The sequence below is a fragment of the Malania oleifera genome, chromosome 6, assembly GCF_029873635.1.
Source record: "Malania oleifera isolate guangnan ecotype guangnan chromosome 6, ASM2987363v1, whole genome shotgun sequence".
In the NCBI taxonomy this organism is placed as follows: Eukaryota; Viridiplantae; Streptophyta; class Magnoliopsida; order Santalales; family Ximeniaceae; genus Malania; species Malania oleifera.
Window position 1 is genome coordinate 100,954,932 of NC_080422.1, and position 21,894 is coordinate 100,976,825.

The window sequence follows — 21,894 nt, forward strand, 5'->3', positions numbered from 1 at the left end:
GCTATATATTTGATCTTCCAAAGAGATGGACCTGCTAAAAAGGTTATGTATCTAGTCTCCAGAAAAGATGATAAATATTTACTTCCTGAAAATAGTATATTTTTAACCTCTTGAAGAGATATTAAAATTGACCTCCTGAAGAGGTGAGACATTTATCCTTCAGATGAGGTAGTACATTTAACCTCCGGAAGAGGTGGTAAATTATTACCTATTTTCATATTGTAATTGAAATCATACTCTTGAAGAGTACAAATTGAGGAAAAAAAAATTATGTTTCTGAAGAAACATATTTAAGTACCCCCAGAATGGTGAAAGTAATATTATATATATTATTATTTCAATTTTATTTTAGTTTTTATATTTTATTTTTCTAAATTGTCTTATTATTATTAATTTATTCAGATGTCGAACTTAAATAAAGTTAAATTTGTTCCCCTTGATATCAAATGTAACAATTATTTATCATGGATTTTTAAAGTTGATATCCATCTAAATGTAATAAACTTAGGAAACACTATTTTGGATGAAAATATCACATCCCTACAAGATCACGCAAAAGTTATGATCTTCCTCTGTCATCATTTAGATGAAGAATTAAAAATTGAATACCTCACTATTAAAGACTCACTTATCTTTTGGAAAAATTTAAAGGATATATTTGATCATCAAAAGACTGTGATTTTACCAAATACTCGAAATGAATGGTTATACCTGAGGTTGCAAGATTAAGTCAGTGAAAATAACTTAGCTTTGCATAAGATTAGTTTGAAACTAAAATTATGTGGTGAAAATATTACTGATGAAAACATACTTGAAAAGAAATTTACTACTTTCTATCCCACTAATGTGCTCTTACAGCAGCAATATAGGGAGATGAAATTTACTAAATTTCAATTTCGTGAACTTATATCATGTCTTCTTATTACTGAGAAAGTATTGAATTTTTTATGAAAAATCACCAAATTCGTCCAACTAATTCAATCTCATTCTCTGGAGTGAATATGAATACATCTCGTGGTCGAGGACGAGGTCGCGAGCATGGTTGTGGGCATGGTCGTGGTTGAAATAATCACTGGCATTGACGTGAGGTTGCAATTCCCCAGAATAAGGATGACCCCCAAAAGCAGGATAATAATTAGGATCAATGACCCAAGCATCATGACAATAAATGTTACAGATGCAGAGTAAAAAGTCATTTGTTGCGTACCTATCGTACGTCTAGACACTTGGTAGATCTATACTAACCCTCTATAAAAGAAAAGTAAAAGAGTAAAGAAGTTGAAACAAATTTTGCTGATAATGTTGTTCCAATAGACTTTGATGTTGGACCATCTAACTATGTTTATCTTGATATTGCTAATTTTCTTGTAAATCAAGGTGAAAATAATTGTTGACTTTTTGAGTCCTATCCTCGTTCTTCATTGCTAAAATTATTTTTTGGTTTTTGCTCTTAATTTCTCATCTTTCAATCTGGAGAAACCTGGAAAACTTATTAAGCTTCATTGCATCTTATTGTTGAGAGTATATTAGTGATTTTAAAGTGTACTAATTTGCTCTTTGTTGACTTTTGAATCTTATCCCTGTTTTAATCATGACAAACGATAGTATCTCAATTGTGTACCTAGTGTATAAATATGTTCATTTTTTTAAGCACAATTGATAGATGAGAAATAGAAGCCGAGAAACACTTAAACAAACACATTCTCGGCGTATTCCATGGCATATTAAGGAGCAGAAAACTTGAAGACTTTATCATTCTTTCAATTGTAATATTAATTAGGGTTGAATGTGCATGCATATCACATGGTTTAATTTGAAGCTCTCACAAAATGACCAAAGCCTTAGATATTAACCTTAGGAGCATGACCTTTTCTTGATTTTTTTTCCAAAACAAGTTCTTTCAAAAAAACCCCTTCTTGTTTCTTCCATCACATTTATGAGCACTTTCAATTCTTATCGTAAAAAGTGTCCAACATTAAAGTTGTGAAATTTTCTCTTAGCTTTCTGTTGATACCAAAAACGTTTAATTTGGAATTGAATACAAAAAGTTATGCCCAAAATACTGGAAGTATCCGCAGTAAAAAAATTCCTTTCATGCTGAAGACCTTCAGGAAAAAACAGTTGATGGTTTCGGAGAGCCCATTGATGACACACTTAAATTGCGTAATTAGGTAATTTAATTCATGCATTGAGACTTATATTTTTAATTAAATACCTAATTATATTCAATATTTTAACACGGTGTCCTATTTATAATATTTGGGTTTTATTGAATAATTTATGAATTTTTAACATTTTTTTATCCCAGAAAAATTTTCGAGAGCTAAAATCGGTACGAGTTCGTAATTTGTGCATAATTTTCTCATCCGAATTCCGATCGAGATGATTCAAAATCCTGGAGAAAGGTGAGAAGATTATCTACAACTTCTGTGTTTTGAGCTTTGAGGTAAATGGGTTCCAGGAGGATCAAGATTGGCCTCGTTCGCAGAGAAAAATAAATGAGGAAAAAAAAAATAAATTAAAGTGGTCTTGATGTGACCCAGCCATGCAGTCAGGTTGGATCCTCTTAGACGAGTATCCCTAGGCATAGAGTATTTTCCCCCTGCCCCCATTTATATTCTCCTTCTTCTTCAAAAAAAAAGCCCCACACCCCTTCTCTTTCTCTCCCTTTCTCTCAAACTCTCTCAGCTCCCTCTCTTCTCTCCTTGCCCTCGATCACCTCTCGCTTCTCTTCCTTCTCTCCCTCTTTCTCCCTTACTCCCTGAACTCTCCCTGCTGCCATCTCTGCTGAAACTCCCAGCTACGACTGTATCTCCAGAACACCCTCTGCTCCAGCCACCTGTCTTGCTGCTGCTGCGGCTGTCCTTCTTCTCCCCTGCTGCTGTTGCTGGTGTGCTGCCAACACAAGGTCCTGAGAACCTCCCAATCGAGCCCCTTCCTGCTGAACTAGCCGCAGCTCCTGCTGGTTCTGCTAGAACTTGAGACAACCGGCCACCTTCTGCTGGAACCCAAAACCAACCACGACTAGCTGCTGTGCTGAAACTGAACCCGAGCACTCCCCTCTGCTGCTGTCAACCACGAGACTAGCTACCCCGACAGCCACTGCTCCAGCTTTGCCAGCCACCAGGCACACCCGAGCCACTCTTGGGATAGTTCTCTATCTCCTTTTTTTTTCTTTCTTTAGTTTATTCTTCTTGTTTAATTCTCGTTTGGTTATCATTATTTAAATCAAGATATATATATATATATTTTTTTTTTGTCTCATTTTACATTATCATTAGGATTAATATTGCTTAGGTTATTTTTTTACTGATTAAAGTCCGATTTAGTTTTTGAAATATATATATATATATATATATATATATATATATATAAAGAATAAAATACAAGAAGAAAAAAATTGTTTTGTTTTTAGAAATTAAATAAGTTGTTCTCTTTAAAATTTAATTTTTATTGAAGTTCGATTTAGTTTAGGATTAGTCTCATTAAAGTTCTTATTTTTATCATGTTCAATTATCATTTAAATTGTTAAAGCATTAAATTTTGTTGAGTTCTTGTTTGCGTTTAAGTTTGATTTTGATTCAAGTTCTTAATTTTGTTAAAGGTTTGGTTTTTATCGTTCGCGTTTATGTTTGATTGAGTTTTATTATTGCGTGTTTTAAGTGACGTGTTAAAGTTATCATTTTAAGTTTTATTCCGAAATTTAAACGCATGTTTAAATTCTTTCCTGATTAGACATAAGTTTTCTGTTTCTCGTTATTTAATTCAGTGCATGCTAGGATTAGGGTTTGATTTGCATGTTCGTTTAATTTGTCAAAAGAAATCTTAAACAATCCTAAAAACCCCGAATCTGAACTGAGTTCAGTAAATTTTCATTTTCGATTGGAAATATGTAAAATTTGGGATTAAATCGCATTCCCTAAGGAGACAATCTGGTCTTTGGATTGAATATTACACAACATAACTCCTATACTTGGGATAGCTTCCGAGCTGCTCATTTTTTGAGTGAGTCAAGTTTTTGGTGCCTTTTCTGGGGAATGTCAGTTTTAGTATCAAATTAGTGTTTTTCCCGTCATTTTTAATTAGTCTCATGAAAAAGAAAAAGAAAAGAAAAAGAAAATAAAAGTGAGCTTGGAAATAAATATGGTTACATCTGCACCACGCACGCTTATGGATTTTTTGCAACTTCCACACACTACTGCACCATCTTACACTGTTTTACCTAATGACGAACTTGATTTCATGATGCAGCGTGAGAGGAAGTCGTTGCTACCTCAGTTCTACGAGACGAAATCTGAGTGCCCTTATCAGAACCTGACGGAGTTCGAGTTAACTTGCAATATTTTTTTCTCTCGTGCTAGAACTAATGAATTTACTAGACTGCGTTTTTTTCCTTGCCTATTGAAGGATAGGGCGCAGATGTGGTTTAATTTTTTGAAACCTTACTCTATCTCTAATTAGGTTGATATGGAGTGTGAATTTCTGTATAGGTTTTGTCCCTCACAGAGAACTCAATTTTTGCAGGAACAGATCATTCAGCTTGTGCATCAGGGTGACGAGACTTTTCGAGCTTGCTGGGAGAGATTCAAGGATTTTCTAAGTACTTGTCCACATCACAGGTTTGAATCTTGGAGGTTAGTTAATTGTTTCTATACAGCTCTTACTCCTGATTGCAAACACTTTGTCTAGACCATGTGCAATGGAGAACTCTTCAGCAAGGAACTGGATCAGACACTATCATTCTTTGATTACGTAGCTGAAAGTGTCCCACAATGGAATACACGATACAATTAGGCACCCAAGATAGTACAACCTATCAGAACAATCAGTGGTGGAGATAAATATGAGCCAACATATTACCCAGACACTTTTTTGCCTCAGTATCAGCCACAACAGATCTCAGAGTTATGCGCCGTCAGGATTTCAATCTAATGCAGCACCTACTCCATCGGGAATTTCTTTTGAGGATGCCTTCCAGCAGTTCATGCAAATTCAAATCAATTAGTATACTCAGGACATAAATGAATTGCGAGACACTGTTAATGTGATAAGCACGCAGTTGGATAACTTAGAAAAAGAAGAATTTCCAGTGGAACCTCAGCCTAGTCCTCAAGAATACCAGTAACAACAACAACAAATACATAATGTTTTTCTTGAGATAGCGGAGGTCGCCATTACTTCGAGAAGCGGGAAAGAAGTTCCCAAATTTGAGATGCTCATCGACAGACAACCAGTTGTCCTGGTGCCTGAAGTTACGACTGAGACAGATGAAGTCAAAGAAAAATAAGAGGAAGCGAGCCTAGAAGTGAAGCAGTCAGTTAATGAGGAGACTGATACTAATAAGGAGTACCAACCTATGGTACCTTATCCTCAGAGCTTGTTAGTCATGGAATCGTCACTCCCAACTGGAATAAATGTCAAGGAGTCCAATGCTGAAGCAAATCCCTGCAGTGGTAAGATGATTGGTACACCCGATAAAGAGGGTGAGCAGAATGGTGAATGTTTAACTTTCAAGGAACCAAGTAAAACTTTTAATGCTAATGCTTTTGAAGAACTAAAGACTGACTTTCGTGCAGGTATAAACACTAATTCAATGTGGCGGCTCAAATTTGGAGATCCGCTAGTTCAATTTATAGACCTGCACCCACTAGACGAAATTTCTTTAGAGCTTTCACCAGACAACTGTGATGTTTTTCTTTCCCTTCTTTTCATTTTTTTTTACCTTATTTTATTTTTAGTTAATTTTTAGGTATATTTTCTTGTAGTTCAGTTTTTATTTTCCATTACTTCTCCACCCAGGTACGCCCTACTTCTCCCATGCATAGTTTTTCTATTTCCCCTATGCTTTTACATTGTGGACAATGTTCCACTTTAGTTTTTTTTTTTTGGGGGGGGGGGGGGAGGGGTGAGCATTTGCATGTGACATTGTGCATGTATACTTGCTGGGTTTTATATATTAATTTGAAAAAAAAAACCAAGAAAGAAAGAAAGAGCATGGAGGATAAACGATTATGCCATGATTAACACTGACACATACCCTTCACATACTTGCATATAACCTAAGAAATACACACATGAGTCATTTATGTGTAGTTTCTCTTTATATGACTTTGTAACTCTGAAATTAGGAATAACTTCCCAAGAGGGAGGGGGGTGAATTGGCTTTTAAAGCTTTCGTTTTAGTTCTTTTTAAAGTCCTTAACTTCTTTTAATATTTAAGCAATTCTTTTACTTGTTTATCTATTTTGTCAATCAAACAAGAACTAAGTAAACATTCAATCTTCAACCACAACACTTATTGCTTAACCAAACAAGTAATCAATCATCCAAGTAGCCAAGCCAATCAACCATAAATTAAAAGTAAACAACCAAACCAAAATTAACACATACACCACTTTGGCAATGTAAGCACTTAAAATAGTTTGTTTGTTTATATAAGCCCTGTATATATGAAATTTGTTCTTGTTGATGGTTTTGCTTCTTCAATATGATGTGCAATATAACACCCAATCAACACAATATCTACACTCTTCTCAATATTTAGAACTCAACTAAATTCTCAGTTAATTTATCCTTGGGCTACTAACCAAGTAACGTACTCCCACATGGTTTCCGCAAGATATGGTATAACCAACGTACTCCCTTTCAGTTTCCGCAACCCAAATCAAAAATCAAACTTAAAGTTTACTTGATTTCCAAATCTACGCAGTTTATATGATTTTCAAATTTAAACCATCCACGTAATTTAAATATGCACTGAAAATAAAGAATAAGGAAAAAGAGAGTGAGACGGAGATTTTTATGAGGTTTGGCTTATATCCAGCCTACGTCCTCGCCTTTGGCAAACCACCAAAGGATTCACCAAACATGTTCCATTGACGGGTGGAACAAAACCTGATTACAAGCGATACCCCACGCTCAAACACTCCTTCACTTAAGCTAGAGCCTGCCTCTCCAAAGGATGTTCACTCGTTCGGTCACTCCTTTAGGCTAGAGCCCACCTCTCTAAACAATATCCCCTTACTTAGCCAACGATCCAAACAATCCTTGGAACGTCAAAGAACTACAAGAAACACAAGATAGGATCTGCGTACAAGTATACTCTCTCAAAGAGCAAGTTAGTACAATTTCAACATTATATACTTCAATGTAAAATATCAATATGAAATAGAATGAAGTTCAAGTGTAGAATTCACCAATATCCTTCTTAGATGAGGATTAGTAGTAGGAATTCAGAGAAGGAAGGATTAGCACTTCAGAATATCTCAGCAAAAGAGATTTGCAATGAGTAAGAGAACTTGTAAGAACAAGAGTGCTTTCAGCTTCTCAAAATAGATTTTTCAATTCTTGGTATGTTTTTGATTTGCAAAACCATGTATTTATAGGCATTCAAACAAGTTTCCTTGTTGCAAAAGTTTCCTTAGAGAGTTTCCCAAGTTGTTAGAAAATTTGGAGCTCAAAACGGCTATATTTTAAAAATGTTAGATTTTAAAATTTTTCTCGTTGAACAGTGTTCAGATGCCTGAAGTATCGAGTTCAGTCATCTAAAGTTCCTGAAACCTTTTAAAAAATGAACTAGAGACAGGGTCAGATGTCTGAAGAGAGGGTTTTAGATGTCTAAAGTGTCAAGTTTAGATGTCTGAAGTGTCGAGTTCAGACGTCTGAGCAGCTATTGCCTATTTTTGTTTTGTCCCAGAAAATCTTTAGACGACTGAGCTCATTCTTCAGACGTTTATAGTGGTTTTGTGTGCTGTTCAATCAGCTGAAGTTCCTCCCGTGAACAGTGTTCGGTTGGCTGATAACTGTGACCCCGCTTCAGTATTTTGCTCATAAATTTTAATGTATAACTCCAAATTAGGTGTTATTAGTGTCAAAAGAAATCTAAGAGAAAATCCTACAACTTTCGTGTTGAACACAATTTAAAATAAGGAGTTTTTGTTAGATAAAAATTCACCTCAATTCGGATGTATAAAAATTGACAGCATTTGGAAAAACTCTTTTTGGTGCTTTTCATTCCAAAAATGATTCTAACATTTTTAAAATAATTTTTAACCTTATAAAAATATTTTCCAAGTATTTTAAAAGGTATCTAGGTCTAAGAAGTTAACCTAAGAGTTTCATAATATTTCAAATGATATTTTAAACATTAAAGCACTTACATTAGACTTCTAAGATATTAACATTCTAGGTTCTTGAGTTTTCATGCTTTGTCCTTGAATTGAGTCCATCTTTTTTTCAAGCTTCCATATTCTTTGAGCTTTCTCACTTTGCCTTTCTTTGGCTCTTTTGACTTTAATATTCCTTGACTTTCAACAACTCATTCATGTCCTCATAATCTTCAAGGTTTAATATATCATCTTTAAATCCATGCTTTGACTCATTTAAGCTTCATTTGATCCTTATGAGCACTTTAACCTTGCTTTCTCATATATGAGCCCTGAAATATGATTACTTACACAAATACATTAAATTTCACTTATTTGTTAGCATCAAAATAAGATAATAAGATTTTAAGCCTTGTAAAGCTAATAATCTCCCCCTTTTTGATGATGACAAATAAGGAGCAAAAATGTGAGTAAGCCTTAAAAAGGCTCCCCCTTTCAATAAGCTTCATCTTAATAAGATCAATATTAATTTGATCAATCATGCTTATCACTTTCTTTTGGTTTTACAAGCTTTTTCAATCAATATTAAATACTTAAATACTTAAATACTTCTTTTGAATAGATATTATGTTCATGCTCAATTATACTCAATTTTTACTTCACAACTTCTCCCCCTTTTGACATTAATCAAAAAGAAAAAAAATGATTTAAATTCAAATACAAATCATTTTGAGCATATCAATAACCATGTATTCCAAACATATGTACACACTCAAGTTATTGTTTTTCAATATAGCATGTGTAGTGTGTAGCTCACAGCATTTATTCAAGATACCAGCTAATATTAATTTGATGGTTTTTATGATACCAATTTAAAATTTTAAAATTTAATTCATGATATCAATTGATGATTCATGACACTCCCCTTGAATTCAATACATTCAGTTTTGTTAATAATTTTGCTTTTATCATCACATGTAAAATATTGAATCATATCATGTATCAAATATCAATATCATGCTAAGATCATCAATGTCACATCATGCTCATAGACATAATCATGCTCATAAATAATTTGACTTTGTGATACCAAGTGAGCTTTTAGATTTGATATCTATTGAAATTTTTAACCAATTAAAATTTTTAAAATGTGATACCAAAAAAAACTTTATAGATACCAAAGCTAATATCATATCATGCATAGTTCATGGATATCAAAAATATCATTCATAGCTCATGAATACCAATATAAAGAGCAATACAAGACAAATTTATCGACTTGATTCATTATTAGTATGCATAGTCAAAAAGTAATTTTATATTAAGATTCATGCTCATGCTCAATAATCTTATGCTCAAACTCTATTCTTCTTATATCAAGATTTAGCTTCATAATCATGCTCAAGTTTGCAATATAATGAGCCATAAATTGTCAATATAAGTCAAGTCTAGTCAAGTCATACTCATGTAGCGTATAGCATATCAGCACATCACATAAGCAAGGAGGATATCATATAGGCATGTAAGCATGTAACATATAGGTTTTCATTCTCAAATATCTTCTTCTTAATCAAGGTACTTAAGTAATAAGCTCAATTTGATATTTCTTAATATTTTTTTAATTTAAGCCTTGTAAAAAAAATCATCCTATGATTTTGGCCAATAATGCCATTTTGATATTTATGTATTTCAATAAATACTTTGAGATTTTCAAGGCTTTCTAGGTACCCATACCTTTTTGGGTCCGGTAGGTTTTTCAAGGGATTTTTCTTTTACTCTCCATATTTGCTTAGTCTTCACACCCTTTCTTTTAAATGGACATTCAAACTTAATATGTCATTTTTTCTTACATTGATAGCATATGGTGTTAGTGTAGGCATTAGAAGACTTGTTTGCATAGTCTTTGGATCCTTTTGAGAAATATCCCATGTACAGATTATTTTTCCTTTTATTTTCAACTTCATTGAAACCAATGCCTTCTTTATTTAGAGACATTCTTTGTAAGTCAATCATCTTATCAAGGTTTTCCTTTACTTTTGTGAAGTTGTAAATAATTTTATCCTTATCTTTGATTTGATTCTTGAGATCATTTAACTCTATATCTTTCTTGTACTCAACCTTCTTCTGAGATTTCTCTAACTCTAGAGATAATTTTCTTATGTTATCCTCTAATTCAGAAATATTCATATCTTTCTCATATACGGTAGATGATAAGGATCGAAGGTCTTCTATCATTTGGTCATTCTTGCTTTCTAGTTTCTCAAATTTCAAGTTGTTTTCTTTTTCAGCAAGATTTTTGGATTCAATTTCTTTCATTGCTGATTCATACTTATGTTCTAATTGCTTGAGTTTTGAGTCTTTATCTCTTTCAGCATTCTTTAGTCTAACTTTTTCATTAAATTTTCATTCTTCAATGAGGTGTTTTGTTTATTTGCTTTCATAAGCATCTTATGTACTTTGAATAGATCATTTTGAAGTTCATCATAAGATGACATACCCTCATCACTTGATTCATCACTACAAGAATTATTTAAAGATTTAGTTGAGGAGCTTTCTTCGTTATCACATGCCATAAAACACGTGTAGGCAACCTCTTGATCACTTATTTCATTCTCCGAACTACTTGTACTATCCCAAGTAGTGGCTTTTATGGCCTTCTTGTTTTTCTTTTTAGACTATTTCTTTAATAGTGGACATTCCGGTTTTAAATGTCCAGCTTTATTGCAATTATAGCATTTAGATGTTTTATTCCTTGATTTCTTTTTGCTAACTTCTTCTTCTACTGATTCGGAGTCTTGATTTCTTCTTTTAAATTTGTTTCTCCTTCTTAGTATCCTTGCTAGATTTTTAGATATGAAGACTTCTTCATCTTCATCTATTTCACTACTTGAGTTTTCTTCTAAGGCTTTAAAGGCTATTTTTTCTTGGGCTGTGGTTTTCCCACTCTTTTCATTCATTGTCATTTCATATGTGAGAAGAGAACCAATAAGCTCATCTAAGGAAGTGGTTTTCAAATTTCTACCTTCCGTTATAGCAGTGGCTTTTGGTTCCCATTTAGGTGGTAGCCCTCTGAGAATTTTCCTTATCATCTCATAAGTAGTGTAGATTTTTCCTAGTGCATTTAGGGAATTGATTATGTGAGTGAACCTTGTGTACATATTTGTAATTGATTCATCCGGGTTCATCTTAAAGGCTTCATACTCGCTTGTGAGCATATCAACCCTATTATCCCTAACATTCGTTGTTCCTTCATAAGTAACTTCTAACTTATCCCATATTTCCTTGGCTAATTTGTAAGCCATTACTCGATTAAATTCATTAGCATCCAAGGCACAATATAAAACATTTATATCACTTGAATTTGTTTGGAGCATTTTATAATCTTGATCGGTCATATCTTTCTTCTCTTTTGAGATTTGTTTTCCATCTACTATCTTAGTGGGAATTTGATCTCCATCTATAACAACTTCCCATACTTTCCAATTGATCGTTTGGAGATAGATTTGCATTCTCTTTTTCCAAAACATGTACTTCAAACCACAAAAGATAGGAGGCCTAGTTGAAGATTGTCCCTCTCCAAAGGGAGTTACGCCTAAGTTAGCCATTACGATCTTTTTATAGCTTCTAGTTAAGAGTTGCTATAACCCTGCTCTGATACCAATTGAAATTAGGAATAACTTCCCAAGAGTGGGGTGAATTGGCTTTAAAGCTTTCGTTTTAGTTCTTTTTAAAGTCCTTAACTTCTTTTAATATTTAACTAATTCTTTTTTGTTTATCTATTTTGTCAATCAAACAAGAACTAAGTAAACATTCAATCTTCAACCACAACACTTATTGTTTAACCAAACAAGTAATCAATCATCCAAGTAGCCAAGCCAATCAATCATAAATTAAAAGTAAACAACCAAACCAAAATTAACACATACACCCCTTTGGCAATGTAAGCACTTAAAATAGTTTGTTTGTTTATATAAGCCCTGTATATATGAAATTTGTTCTTGTTGATATAAAACCCTGTATTGATGATTTTTCTTCTTCAATATGATGTGCAATATAACACCCAATCAACACAATATCTACACTCTTCTCAATATTTAGAACTCAACTAAATTCTCAGTTAATTTATCCTTGGGCTACTAACCAAGTAACGTACTCCCATATGGTTTCCGCAAGATATGGTATAACCAACGTACTCCCTTTCAGTTTCCGCAACCCAAATCAAAAATCAAACTTAAAGTTTACTTGATTTCCAAATCTACGTAGTTTATATGATTTTCAAATTTAAACCATCCACGCAATTTAAATATGCACTGAAAATAAAGAATAGGGAAAGAGAGAGTGAGACGGAGATTTTTACAAGGTTTGGCTTATACCCAGCCTACGTCGTTGCCTTTGGCAAACCACCAAAGGATTCACTAAACCTGTTCCGTTGACAGGTGGAACAAAACCTGATTACAAGCGATACCCCACGCTCAAACACTCCTTCACTTAGGCTAGAGCCTGCCTCTCCAAACGATGTTCACTCGTTCGGTCACTCCTTTAGGCTAGAGCCCGTCTCTTTAAGCAATATCCCCTTACTTAGCCAACGATCCAAACAATCCTTGGAACGTCAAAGAACTACAAGAAACACAAGATAAGATCTGCGTACAAGTATACTCTCTCAAAGAGCAAGTTAGTACAATTTCAGCACTATATACTTCAATGCAAAATATCAATATGAAATAGAATGAAGCTCAAGTGTAGAATTCACCAATATCCTTCTTAGATGAGGATTAGTAGTAGGAATTCAGAGAAGGAAGGATTAGCACTTCGGAATATCTTAGCAAAAGAGATTTGCAATGAGTAAGCAAGAGAACTTGTAAGAACAAGAGTGCTTTCAGCTTCTTAAAACAGATTTTTTAATTCTTGGTGTGTTTTTGATTTTCAAAACCATGTATTTATAGGCATTCAAACAAGTTTCCTTGTTGCAAAAGTTTCCTTAGAGAGTTTCCCAAGTTATTAGAAAATTTGGAGCTCAAAACGGCTATATTTTAAAAATATTAGATTTTAAAAATTTGCTTGTTGAACAGTGTTCAGATGTCTGAAGTATCGAGTTCATTCATCTGAAGTTCCTGAAACCTTTTAAATCAGATGTCTGAAGAGAGGGTTCAGATGTTTGAAGTGTCGGGTTCAGACGTCTGAACAGCTACTGCCTGTTTCTATTTTGTCCCAGAAAATCTTCAGACGTCTAAAGTGGTTCTGTGTGCTATTCAGTCAGCTGAAGTTCCTCCCGCGAACAGTGTTCGGTTGGCTGATAGCTGTGACCCCGCTTTAGTATTTTGATCATAATTTTTTCTGTATAACTAAAAATTAGGTGTTCTTGGTGTCAAAAGATATCTGAGAGAAAATCCTACAACTTTCATGTTGAGCACAATTTAAAATAAGGAGTTTTTGTTAGAGAAAAATTCACCTCAATTCGGATGTATAAAAATTGATGGCATTTGAAAAAACTCTTTTTGGTGCTTTTCATTCCAAAAATGATTATAAACTTTTTAAAATAATTTTTGACCTTATAAAAATATTTTTCAAGTATTTTAAGAGGTATCTAGGTCCAATAATTTAACCTAAGAACTTCATAATATTTCAAACAATATTTTAAACATTAAAGCACTTACATGAGACTTCTAAGATATTAACATTTTAGGTTCTTGAGTCTTCATGCTTTGTCCTTGAATTGAGTCCATCTTTTTTTCAAACTTCCATATTCTTTGAGCTTTCTCACTTTGCCTTTCTTTGACTCTTTTGACTTTAATATTCCTTGACGTTCAACAACTCATTCATGTCCTCATAATTTTCAAGGTTTAATATATCATCTTTAATTCCATGCTTTGACTCATTTAAACTTCATTTGATCCTTGTGAGCACTTTGACCTTGCTTTCTCATATATGAGCCCTGAAATATCATTACTTACACAAATACATTAAATTTTACTTGTTTGTTAGCATCAAAACAAGATAACAAGATTTTAATTCTTGTAAGGCCAACAAACTCCATGAAGAATTGATTGGTAGTACACTCGTGTTAATCTTGCTATATAAACTCTTGTATTTACATGGCATCTCAAGAGACTGAATAGACACATTCACGTGATTTATTGCACTTAGGGTTCCTTGTGAGTACTGAGAGAACACCCGTGGCGACTATGACACCTTGTGAGATATCCTTGAGCTATTTATCGTCCTTTTGAGTGTTAACATCAAATCAGAGCTCATGAAACTCAGTTCTCTTTTGTTTTGGATGATTCTTTGTGCACTAGTCTCTATTTTTGATTTGCTAGCGTAGAGGTGACATCTAGTGGGGAGATAGAAACCTAGGTCTTGTAACCTAGTCAAGATGTGAAGGCTGAACCACCCTTAGAAATAGACTTAGTTCATAGACCACTGTTTAAGCTTAATTCCCATTGATGGTATGAAGACAAAAAAAGAAGTGTAATGATTGTCCTAATTGACCAAGAAAAGACAGAAATTGAAAAATGAGTAGAAGAAAGAATAAGAAATATAAATGCACATGAAATGAAATGTTAATGCCTGCTCCACATAAATACCACAAAATGTCAAGGACACGACACATGTTCTCCACATATGAAGATTTTTCAATCGTTTAATGCCTCAGATGTATTCACATCAAGTTTGTGAATAAGTTAATTTAGGGTGGTCTTGGTTGGACATGGCGAGTAGGTGAGACGATGCTAGGGTAAAAGACCCAACACTTCATAAATAGACTAAATCCTCCTCAAACTAGTCCACTCCATATACTTAACATTTGTTCATTGAAATATGTGCGATGTTTGATTGTGACACTCCTCCTCACATATGATGAGATTTTTTCTATTTATACTTGAACTTATATGACCGCATTAACTATGAATTGTACCGCTAGTTAACTTCATGTGAGTATACTGTTCTTGAATGCTATATAATGATGAAATTTGCATGAGTGACGTGCTTCGGAGTTGTGTGCATTGAATATGAACGAGCTTGTGTGTAATTTAGTTATATTCTTGCATGTAAAATGGTATGGTTGTATCGCATGTGCATTAATCTCATGTTGCTGGAGTTAGTATTTGTGGATACCGCCCATTAATGGTATGAAGACAACAAAATAAGTGTAATGATTGTCCTAATTGACCAAGAAAAGACAGAAATTGAAGAATAAGTAGAAGAAAGAATAAGAAATAGAAATGCACATGAAATGAAATGCTAATGCTCGCTCCACTGAAGTACCACAAAAAGTCAAGGACACGACATATGTTCTCCACATATGAAGATTCTTCAACCGTTTAATGTCTCAGATGTATTCACGCCAAGTTTGTGAATAAGTTGATCTAGGGTGGTCTCGGTTGGACATGGCGAGTAGGTGAGAAGATGTTAGGGTGAAGGACCCGACACCTCATAGATAGACTAGATCCTTCTCAGACTAGTCCACTCCATATACTTAGCGTTTTTTCATTGCAATATGTGGAATGTTTGATCATGACACTCCTCCTCACATATGATGAGATTTCGTTTGTTTATACTCGAACTTATATGACCGCATTACTCTGAATTGTACCGCTAGTTAACTTCATGTGAGTATACTATTATTGAATGCTATATAATGATGAAATTTGCATGAGTGACGTGCTTCAGAGTTGTGTGCATTGAATATGAACGAGCTCGTGTGTAATTCAATTATATTCTTGTATGTGAAACGGTATGGTTGTGTCGCATGTGCATTAATTTCATGTTGCTGGAGTTAGTATTTGTGGATACCACCCATTGATGGTATGAAGAAAACAAAAGAAGTGTAATGATTGTCCTAATTGACCAAGAAAAGACATAAATTGAAGAATAAGCAGAAGAAAATATAAGAAATAGAAATGCATATGAAATAAAATGCTAATGACTACTCCATAGAAATACCACAAAAAGTCAAGGACACGACACATGTTCTACACATATGAAGATTCTTCAACCGTTTAATGCCTTAAATGTATTCACGCCAAGTTTGTGAATAAGTTGATCTAGGGTGGTCTCGGTTGGATATGGCGAGTAGGTGAGAAGATGCTAGGGTGAAGAACCCGACACCTCATAGATATTTCTTGTGCCCCAAAATTTATGAAAACTTGAAGGATACTCCAAGTAATCTTGGTCAACACGAAAATACTTTTCTAAGCTTATAAATACGTAGTTTTGCAAATCAAATTATAAAAAAAGAACTGAAAAATCTGTTTCAAAGCTGAAAGCACACTTGCTCTTTCAAAGCTCTCTCTTCCTCACTCATTGCAAAATCTGATTTGCTGAGAATACTGAAGTGCTCATCCATCCTACTCTGATTTCTACTGTTGATGCACATCTAGAGAAGGATATTGGTGAAATCTTACTAGAGCTTCAATATTATTTCAATTTGATATTTAAATATTGAAGTATCTAGTGTTTGAAATTGTACTAATCTGCTCTATGTGAGAGTGCTATTGTACGCAGAGATTGTCTTTTGTTTTCTTGTAGTGATTGATAATTCCGGGTTGTTGGATCGTTGGACCGCGTGGGGTATCACTTGGAGAGGCACTGCTCTAGCCTATTGAAGGAGTGACCGAACATGGGGTATCGCTTGGAGAGGCGTTGCTCTAGCCTATTGAAGGAGTGCTTGAGTGTGGGGTATTGCTTGTAGCGGTTTGTTCCGATCGAAAAGGAACGGTATAGTGGAATCCTTAGGTGGTATTGGCCTAAGGCGAGGACGTAGGTTAGGGATAAGCCAAACCTCATAAAAAATATGGTGTCACTCTCCTTCCTTATTCTCTTTATTTTTCAGCATATATTAACTACGTGGTTGAATTTAATTTTTGATCATATACACTGCATGGATTGGATATTAAATAAATTAAAAATTAATTTAATTTTAGGATTTGCGAAAACCGAAAGGAAGTACGTTGATTGATCAATACAAATTGCGGAAACCGTTAGGGAGTACGTTAATTGGTTAACACCCAAAACTTATTAATTGAAAGTTTATTTAAAGTCCAAGTTCTTGGAAGGAGTGTTGGATTTCATATTGTGCATCATATTGAGAAATCAAATCCATCAACACAAGGCTACAAACAAAGCTGAAAATAGCAAGGTGTTGCATACTATATCTTGGTTTGGTATTTTGTGATTGATTATTTTAAGTCGTTGATTGGTTGAATGTTTGTTTAAGTATTGGGTTGTGGATTGCTTAAGTGACTAAGCTTTTGCTGTGTGTTTGCTAAAGTAACAAGTGTTTAAGAATTCTTGAAAAGAATTAAAAGAAAATTTTAAATAATCAAATTCACCCCCCCTATTGGGACTACACCTCAACTTTCAGTACACTTTCTTTTAACCAAAATTTCCTCAAACGATTAATTAACGTAGTCCCTTTAAGGTTTCCGCAAAAGATCAATCAACGTACTCTCTTAAATTAAAAGTTTTCTCAATCTCAAACTTTTAGCTTCCTGCACTTAGATACTGACTCGTTCTGAGTTTTTGCTTCCAAGTGCGGAAGTGTTAAGTTGTATCAAGGATGAGTCCAGGATCGTATTCCATAGAGACCACTGAGAATCAAAGTATTTATGAAAGTTTAGTGAAATCATGTTGCTGTAAAATGTGGTTTGAAAATTTCTTTTTGTTTTTTTTTATGATTTTTGAAAACAGTAAACAGAGCGTGAGATGCTTGAGTAAACTATCAAAATGAGACTAAAATTTTATCAATTTTTCAAAAATGTAAATCTAATAACGCAGCCAAAACTAAACAGATTAACTAAAACAATTTACCAAACACTTGGGTTACGGGATCAATGTCCTTTTACTTGCACAATTTACTAATTCTCTAGGCCTTACTCCTTTTCTTGTTAATCTAATTAAGGTATTAATAAGATGAAATTTTCATACTAAAACTTGAGTAAATTGGCCGCATCCAAACAGAAGAAAATAATTACTCTCATTAAGCATCAACCGAATTTTATGTAAAAATTTATTGACGAAAATCCTAAATTAAATCAAGGTTTTGATATGTCTAACGTCAACAACAAAACAAGAAATAAGAACCAGCGATTTATCAACGATGCCTTCAATTTTTCGATTTTAGCCAAATAAAAGTTTAACAATAATATCGTAGGAAAACTAGTAAACTATGGAAAGCAATCGACATTGACCCACAACCCAAGCAACCGAACTTAGCCACTCATGCTTGCAATCCCAAATTTGCGGTTCAAATTACTTCCATAATAAATCATTGCAATAATAAAATAAAAGACAATAACTTGAAAGAACAATAAACTAGAGGTATTCTAATACTAAAATAGCTAATTAATCCACCCTATAATCATTCCCAACATTAGCTTAATCGTATACTAAATTAAACAACTTAAACTAGCCTTGAAACATTCAAAACCACAAACTAAAAAGAACAAAAATTTAATTAATCCATAGACTACTCAAATAATAAAGTGAAGAAAAATATTCAATCTAATATTAAACTAGACAAATAATATGCTGAAACAACCATAAAAAAATATTAAACAAGAGAGAGAGAGAGAAAGAAGAGGAGAGAGAGAGAAGGAGGAGGCCGTGAGGATTGCTCCAACACAGACACTGTAGCTATGGCTGCTGTGTTCTATTTTCTGCCGCACATCAAGCCCCTAGGAAAGGCAAATAGAAGCCCTACAAAAACCCTAGCTCCGCCTTTTCAAGTTGAGCCCAACTTTTTGACTTTTCTACTTCTTTTGCTAACCCTTCCTTTTCCTTTCTTGCCCTCCAAAAACCACATACCCGGCTGCCCTTATGCTACATCCTTTTCTTGCTTCAAGCCCAGTGCACAAGGCTGCCCTTCACACACACACACACACACACACACACACACACACACAAAAGCCCTTTTGCTTTTAAGTTGCATAGCCAGGTCACATCAAGGACCCGACCCACACTCCTTTTTTTTTTTTTTTTTTAGCTTTTGGGTTTGCTTTTCTTGACACAGATTCACTGCTACTCCTTTAGACTCCTCTCCAACTGACCCTTCTTAAGCTCATTCATTTAATTTACTTTTATTTTATGGCTCACATGTAATATATTGGGCCCACATACTTCCTTACTTGTGTAGGTACAAAAACTTCAAACTCGATTTTGACCTTTTTACAGCCCAAATCTCTCAAAACTCAAAACACAAAAATTATAGACCACTCTCTCAGATTTCCACAGCATTTTGAATCGTCTCGATCGGAGTTCGGACGTGAAAGTTATGCCTAGATTACGAAGTAGTGTTAGTTTTAGCTTCCAATAGTTGTCATGCAATAAAAAAATACCAAAAATTCATAAATTATTCAATAAAATCCAAATATTATAAATAGAACACAATGTTAAAATATTGAGAATAATTAGATATTTAATTAAAAATATAAACCTTAATGCATGAGTTAAAATACCTAATTATGTAATTTACGTACGTAATCAACATATTGCCTTTAAGATTTCCACAAAAGATCAATCAACGTACTCTCTTAAATTAAAAGTTTTCTCAATCTCAAACTTTCAGCTTCCTACACTTAGATACACAACCACACAATTTATATATGCAAAAAAATTAAAGAGTAAGTGTAACAACACGAAAATATAAAGCATTTTTTTTTTTATAAAATAAACTGCAAAATATATCATTAATCACTCCTGTATAATCTGCTATAACATTTCAGGCCCTAAGTGAGCACTGAGGAAATCTGGTTATATTACACACCTATACAGCAAAAAGACATAAAACTGTCCATCCATATAAATAATACCAGAAGTTTAGTAACTCATCCCAACCATACACACATATATACACATCACCCCGGTATTGTCTACTAAAAAATACTATCCCCTATATACACTTACCCAGCAGATAGGGTAGTGTACTCGCCTTCTCTATCTACGAGACTGATCCGCTCACCTAACCAGATCACCTGAAAAATATTAAATCACTGGGATGAGACAACACTCAGTAAAAGGAAATATGTTATTACTAGTATATGGCGATTGAGTTTCATTAATACTATACTAACAATATCTGAAACTATAAAAACCGGTAAATCAATATACAGTATAACTTGCATTTATCATAGTTTAAAGCATAATTGTAATATCTGAGTTTTCTACTTTTTCATACTTCTAGTATTATACTATATCTGCTAATATTTTGTAAATCTATATACATATACATATTTATGAGGTTTACCCTGAAAAACTGTACGTCATGATTTAATCCCTCATGATGGGGTTCTACGGCCCGTAAGCGAGACTTAATCCTGGTTGGCCTACCAGGTTAGTCAATTGTAACTCTACCAATCCTCAGCCAGCCAAACTGCAACCTCTCCTAGGAACGGAACTAGTAACTACCTCGTCAAACTAGCCACCTCAACCCAGTCTTATGGGGAGTCTGCAATCCCTTCAAGCACGGTTGACGGAAACCTTCTACACACTATCTAAGATGTGTGGTTGCACTTTGATCTTGTAATAACAACGGTACCATACTCTAATAACTAAATATTTACTAAACTGATTCATCAGATTCATTAGGGTATGATACTATATAGTACTAATATACATAATTTTCTTGTTGTTTCACCATGATTTCAAAATAATCATAACACTGAAAGCTAATCCTGGATATACTATAATATATGTACTGTGTAAACTGTAATACCATAGTGTTGTGGAAAATAAGCATAGTGTCGGAAACTGATATAAGAATATTGTATTATCTGAGCTGTATAATCTGCAATAACATAATGTTATGGTTTCAGTATTTTGGAAAATTATGGTAATCTACATATGTTGTATAATATCTGTATGTATAAACACTGTAATTCATACTCTTGTAAAATTTGATAAAACATATCTCTGCATAATAATATAAATCATATCAATCTGAAAACTGTATTATTTCTGTACTGATATGTTAAAGTCTCGTAACACATATTTCCTTGTAGGTACTATAAACATAATAATTTGGGAACTGTAAATTTCATATACTGATCTAATACTGTCTCATGCCACACGACTACATAAATAAATATCTCATATGCTAATACTTTATTTTCTGATATGCAAATAATTTCTGAATTGAATAATAATCTGGGAAACATAAAATTTATTAATAAATTTTCTAACATTCCTAGCATAACATATTTCCCTTACTTAACTGGCTGGGAGGCTCGCCTCCAACTATATTCTCACGCTCACAGTGTACTACCCCAAAATCCCAAAATAATGCATATGATCTTATTTTCCATAAATCAACTAAATTTCCTGAACCTTCATACTCATAAGTTTCTAAACTATAATTTACCTGGGCTCTTGGAAAAATATCTATTGGGGTCCTTAAACCATATCTGCAGGGTCTCAAAACACCTTATCCCTGAAAATATAGTATCCTAGTTTTATTCCAAAAACCTCTAGTAGATTCTTATCAAATATAAATTTTGGACTAAAATAAGTCTGTTAATACTAAAAATACCTAAATAATCTACTTATCTTGATTTTGGAATGGTTCTCAAACTTCTCAAATCAAAATTCTACTCTAGTTAGGTTATAGAGAATCTCCCCAAGATCATCGTGATAGCTTTTGATCATCGAACCAAAGAGAAACGAAGCCAGAAAGCTAGAGAGAAGTGAGAGAAACTATTTCAAGAGAGAGAAAGGAGAGAGAGAGAGAGAGAGAGACTCAATTTTCGTCAAAATTTGATTTTTTGCGCTTATATAAATGGCTAGCCACGTGGCCTCG